This window comes from Cornus florida, unplaced genomic scaffold, assembly GCF_030987335.1.
Source record: "Cornus florida cultivar Cherokee Brave unplaced genomic scaffold, ASM3098733v1 CherokeeBrave_3.0.0_Hap2_Chr05, whole genome shotgun sequence".
Taxonomy (NCBI): domain Eukaryota; kingdom Viridiplantae; phylum Streptophyta; class Magnoliopsida; order Cornales; family Cornaceae; genus Cornus; species Cornus florida.
The window spans coordinates 71,877,732-71,884,486 of NW_026775575.1; the positions used below are offsets into that span (position 1 = coordinate 71,877,732).

A 6,755-nucleotide genomic window follows, 5' to 3' on the forward strand; every position below is an offset into this window, starting at 1 on the left:
AATCTGTTCCAGAGAGCTACATATTCCCACCAGAAGAAAGACCTGGCAAGCACATTTTTCCTCTTTGCAAAACCATTCCAATCATTGATCTCAGAAAAATAGAGGGTATGGATCGAAGTAATATAAGCCAGTAGATTTTGGAAGCCAGTCAAAATTTTGGATTCTTCCAGGTATAAAATATAAATTTTTTTGTCTTTAGTACTAAATGAAGTATAACATTCTAATACTGAAAGCAGATGATCAACCATGGAGTCTCCGAAAAATTGTTATGTGACACAGTGACAATCTTCAAAGATTTCTTTAACATGTCTAATGAGGACAAGGCAAATGCCCCAGATAAAGCTGGCTAGATTTATAAGAGCAACATCAATTATGGAAAAGAAGGTGTTCATTTGTGGAGGAATGTATGCAATTTTGGCCTGAAAAGCCAACAAGATATATGTAAGATATTCAAACTTATATGCCCACCTATATAGGCTATATTTACTGTTTTTATCCTGCAGTCTCTAGCATTAAATGATGACTTTGCCAAAAAAAAATAATAATAATTTGCAGGGAGTTTGTTGGGACATATCTACTTGAAGTAAGGAAGTTGAGTTTGAGGATTTTGTAGCTTATTTATGAAGGATTGGGACTTGAATCAGGGTACTTCAAAGAATCAAGCGAAATTCAATTATTGTCGGCTAATCACTACCCACCGTGCCCAGACCCAAGTTTAACCTTGGGTACACTGGGACACTGTGACCCTAGCCTCATAACCATTCTCTATCAAGGGGATGTGTGTGGCCTTTAAGTATTCAAAGATGAGCAATGGATTGGTATTAAGGCGCTTCCCAATGCATTTCTTGTTAACATAGGCAACCAGTTGCAGGTATTGTAACGACCTAAACCGGGGGTCCGAATCGCTAACAGGGTCTTTAACCAAACCCGAGGACACACTGGGGGTAAAATGGTTATTTTACAATATGAGAGGATAAGTTGCCCTTAAACTAGTCAAATGAAGTTTTAAACAATCATTCTAGTCATTCCATGATGTTCGAAGAGGTTCTACAGTCATTGGTTATGATTTCTCAAAAGTGCCCTTACTCGATTCAAAGGAAATTCCGACACTGTTCCACTAAAATAACCATATCTCTCAACATGAATGGAATTTGAAGATGAGGTTTGTCTCATTGGAAAGTTGACTCAAAATCCTTGAGAATGTATTCAAGAATGACCCTATTTAGGTTCGGAACAAAGAAGTTATGACCGTCCGAATTAAGGTGATCAAAACTGACAAGTTGCCAAGGCAAAAGTGGACACTGGAGGTCTTGAACCGGTTCAAGGACCCTGAACCAGTTCAAGATGGGTAGTGTGCCCAACCGTGAACTAAAAACACCCCTTGAACCTGTTCAATGGGGCTGAACCGGTTCCAGATGACCAGAACCTAAAATTTTACCTAGAAAAGGCCTACAAACTATGAACATGCATATGGGCATCCCATTTGGTCCCTTGGTGACCTTATTTAACATCTAAACCTATCCTAAATCATACATATGACAATGAAATTAACATAACTAGATATCATTGCATTCAAATAAAATCGTATATGAGTCCATTACAAAATTTAAAATTAAACAAGTCTGTCAAACATCAAAATATGGCCTTAAGGCCTGGGTTTTGAAATTTTAATTAGACCATGAGATACAAAATGGCACCTAATACAATTTATAACAAAAAGGGTAATATATAGATCAAGTATAAAAGAAGTCCAAGTCTCTTTCAACCCGACTAAGCTTGTGGTGGATTGTCGTCTGCCACTTCCTTTCCGTGTCTTGAAAAATGTAGAGGGATGAGCACAAGGCCCAGTAAAGATTGCCTAAAAGGCATTTCCTAAAATTAAGTAGATGGAACACATGCTTAGACACGTCAATGAATAGAGTATTAGAATAGGGTTCATATGGGGATTACACATTATCAACCATTAATAAGTAATCCACTATTAACCACTTGAAATATTGCAATGCATGTAATGGCTTATGCAATGCATTCCACACACACACTCTCACACACCCAATCCATAAATCGAAAATGTACTAACTAGCCAGACTTTGGTATTGGCCTCCGCCATCCCTAGGGAGAATTTGCTAGTCGTTCTTGGCAAAGGGTGACTCCTAACTACCATTTGGGGCCCGAGGTCGCTAAATTACTCACAGGTACCTCCCGTATCCCTATTAACTAGTTAGCACCGCCGATAAAGGAGTACCCCTCCAAATACTGGGTTTAAGTAAAACCTTCCATAGTAACACCGCCGGCAAAGGAGTACCCCTCCAACTACCTGGTTTTAGAAAAAAACATTTCGTAAAAAATTCTTCAAAACTTTTCCAATTCACATCACCAAATTTTCCCTTACAACACACCCAATGCTCAATGCCAATGCAATAACATTAATGCCATGCTCACAATGGTCCATAAACTTCAATAGTCATCATTGTCCACTTATAGCTGTAATTTTATCTCCACATGAATTGTTACACAATCATCAAATTATGAACATACATGGGATTGACAATGATACAATTATTCTACAAGTAAACTTATGATGATCAAAACCATAATAGCATAAGTTTTACAATTTACCCTTCACATTGGCAATTTCTACTACACATTGCATACTTGGCATTTTAAGAATACTATTAATGTCAATTTAATATTAAGTAACATGCTTCCTCACAATTAGTCACATACTCATTTAACAAATAGAATTTCTCATCACATATCCACCATTTAGCACATAACAACTAACAATTACATCATCAAATTCATAAGCCCTAACATGCTACTACAAAATTGACATCAAATTGGCATGTAAAAATTGGGGAAATATATAAATTCAACTACAAAATTAGAAGACTATGCAAGTTAGACAACTCTAACTTGTTTTGAAGCAAAAGCCTCAATTCAAGCCCTAGATTTTGAAATTCCAAGGGTGCCCAAATGAAAATCGGCTTCGATCAAAATGAAGCCCTCGTCGAGCTCTTTAACTTTGCCTTCAATGGCAAAGTCCAATTCCAAAAGAAGAAGGAAGAAATCAAGCTTCAAAACCATGCTTTTAGAGAGAGAAAGAGTGTAGAGAGAGAGAGTGTATTCACGGTTGGAAGGAGGATGAAAAAATGCCTAAAAAATCAGATTATGTGGTCCTTATACAAGCCTTGGTCAACCTTGACCTCTAAATGACCAAAATGCCCTTTATAGTCCATTAAATCACAATTAAACCACAAACATGTAAAATTACAAATAAACCATCACCTCTACACCAAATAATATATAAAATATATAAATGAGTCCACAAAATAATTTCGAGACACGCAGATCCAGGTGTGGGGCCCACTCGGGACCTCCCGGACAAAAAATCTAAAAAATAATGAAACGACTTAAAATGCATTTCTAAGAGTTCTAAACTCAAAGAAACACCCCAACCAACTCTCAAGATGCACATAGCACGCCGAATGATGCTCGGCATGCAAAACGAGGCAATAAATAAATAAATTCAAAAATCCTTGAAAAATGGAAAATGTAAAAATGGGAAATATTACAGGTATTATCTCCAAAGTCCAACCCTTTGTCATGAAACTAGTCACTAACCTATAAATTTACCTTTTTGCAACTTATTCTATTTTTCTTTTTTTTAATATTCTATAAATTTCTATGACCAGATAATCAGTAATGGGAAGCTAAGAAGTGTTGAACATTGTGCAGTGACAAATTCAAGTGAAACTAGTGAAACTAGGACAAGCATTGCCACTTTCATAACTCCTACTTCCAACTGTATTGTAGAACCTACAAAAAAGATTGGTTAATGCAATGAATCCCCCACTTTATTAAGCCTTGAGGTACAAGGAATTTGTCAACTCTACCAAAGCCTTTGGCCTTGATACTAAAGCAATACAAAAAAATATTAAGCTCTAAGATTCAACGTGTGAAAGGAACCTAATATCGTGGTTGATCTGAAATGTAGCTTGTTATAAGAGATTGTGAGAAATCCTTTGTCATCAGGCATCCATTATGACAAAAAAATATGACAATATTTTGCCTTGCCATCACTTTCTATCATTTGAATTACATGTTTATGAAGTAATAGTAGTTGATGGTATGACTTTGGATCAGTAGAAAACTATACATCTAATAGAGGGAATTTAAAGATTCTTATTTTTCTTATCACTCTGGTCTGATAAGAAAAAAAAAAAAAAAAAACAGGGGAGGAAATTCAAATAGGAGGATAAGTAAATTAATTCCAACTTTGGTCCTCTGGATTAATGTAATGACCCGAACCCGAGGGTCTGAATTGCTAACCGGGTCCTTACCCGAACCCGAGGTCATCTAAGGCATTACCGTCCTTTCCTATGTCAATGCTTAAAATATATATGTCATCCCATGACTCATAATACATCATATCATTAACATTATAGAAAACTCACAAATGCAGGTAAAATGGCAGCGGCATCTAAGTACATGGATAAAAGTCATACATCCATACTCCTCCAGTTTCCTGAAAATGTTTAAGATAAGGGGTGAGCTTAACAACTTAGTACGTAATGCCTAAAACACCAGTTTTGGACTTCCTTGAGTCAACAACCAAAGAATGAAAAAAAAGATATCGAGATCATACACGGGGAATTATCAAAATCACAATCCACGTCATTCAATTTAAAAAAAATTATCATTACATAATCAGTTATAATCATATGTGCCAAAATGGCATAAAATGCAATGCATTGCATAACCGTCCCGAGCTTGGTCTCAAACCAACCCCAAATCCCCACCTACGCTAACTCATTTTACTGAGCTGGGATTGACACTCTTAGTGTCAACTTTTTCATGCCCTACATCGGGCCATGCCCACTCTAGGTCAAGTTAGCTCTAGGCTCACAATACCTGGTTCTTTTCTAAATCATTTTCTCACAATTCCCTTTCAATCACATTTCTTTACAAGAATCATTTCAACCTCACTTTTCCCAAACCATGCCCATGCAATGAATGGAATCATGCATGAATGAAATTAACAATACACATGCTTGTGTTTTATCAACTTAATCATACATACTCATCATCGTCATCATGTATATATATATAACCTCATAAGAACAATTCAACGCAAGGCATGCTCATTAAACAACTTTGCAACTAAGCACATATATATACACAATTAACATCATTTAGATCATGTTTTGCCACATAAACATGTAAACACGTAATCAATAATTCAATCCCGATATTCGTCATTTTAAGCACGCCTAGCAAGAAATCAAATAACGAACTTAACTAAAGTCAAAACATGATGATTTAGACATCCCTATCTTCAAAAGTAGCCAAAATGCATCCCCGGTCGGAAAAGTCAATGCCGGCTAACCCGGTCAATGCCGGTCAACAGAAGTTAACGCTGGTCAACGGTGGCGGAATGGAAAACTGTTGGGTAGGAATGTAGCTGTCGATGAGGAGATTCTACCATTCCAAAGGCTCGGCTCCGGAATTCAACTTCAAGTGGCCCAAAACCCCCTCCAAAGCCTTAGATCCAAAATTTTCAAAAATTCGTAAAATAATCACCGCTCCTCTGAAAAATAAACCCTTCGACTATGATATAGAGAACTATGAGAGGAATGTTTTTCGTCGAGAAATTAAACCAGATTCCCGACCAATTGGCCAGGAAATGGGTGGAAAATTTTAAGCTTAAAAATAAAAGAAAAAAGAAAGGAAAAAGAGAGAGAGGTACAACGAGCACGCGCGTGCGCGCGCGCGAGAGAGAGAGAGAGAGAGAGCATATGGTCTGGTAATGACCATATAAGGTTATTATAATGGCTTATCAATAGTGGTAGGTCCCACTGCTTTTAAAAAATATCATTTTAACATTTTATATATATATACACATATATATATAACATATCACGACCACAACTTTAAATATATATATAACTAAGAAATTATTCAACAAATAATAATGCACTAAATGCCACAAACTCGAATCACTATCCCCGTGCTCAACAACTTAGGTAACGGGTCCCGTCTGGGGCCTCCCGGCCCGAAAATTTGAAAAATACTGAAATGACAAACAATGCATTTCCAAGAGTCCTGAACTAAAAGAAATGTCCAATCAACTCTAGGAACTCACCCGGCGCACCCCACAGTGTCCAACATGCAAAACGAGACAAGGATTAAAATAATCCAGAAAATCAAAAAATCCCAGAAAATGAAAAATTGGTGAAATCAGAAATATTACAATTAATTCAAAAAGAAGAAATTCATTTTATAGCACTTGACTCATAGTTGTCACACATTAGCAACAAATATTTTTATAATGAAATTTGGGGAAAAAGGGGGAATTATGAGCTCAGAATTCCAATGAACACATGTGGTTATGCCCAAAAAACACAACTAAAACAATAGATTGATAAACAATGAGTTGGCTTTTGTAACAGCATCAGTGGAAAAAAATTTCTTCCACAGGTGGCATAAAAATTACACAGTTAGAATATAACAACTTTCATGTGTTTTTCTATAGTGGTTTTTAGTTAACTTCAAACATTTTTGCAGCATATAAAGATAATTTTGGAATAAATCAAGTATCCCACAATTTTAAAGAATATTGCCTATTGATAACATATTTATCTTAATAAGAGTTCTTACACAAATTTTCATATTGGAAATTATATAAAATTTACAACTTGAAATTATATAAGATGCAAATTTTATATGGCTTTCCATTTGTGGTGTAAAGCCAT

The 6,755-nt window shown here is 36.0% G+C and overlaps 1 pseudogene; it reads left to right on the top strand.

The window, feature by feature from the left end:
• Nucleotides 1–372: 372 nt before the first annotated feature.
• On the top strand, nucleotides 373–3,948 carry LOC132309455 (hyoscyamine 6-dioxygenase-like; annotated as a pseudogene).
• The last annotated feature ends 2,807 nt before the right edge of the window (nucleotides 3,949–6,755 follow it).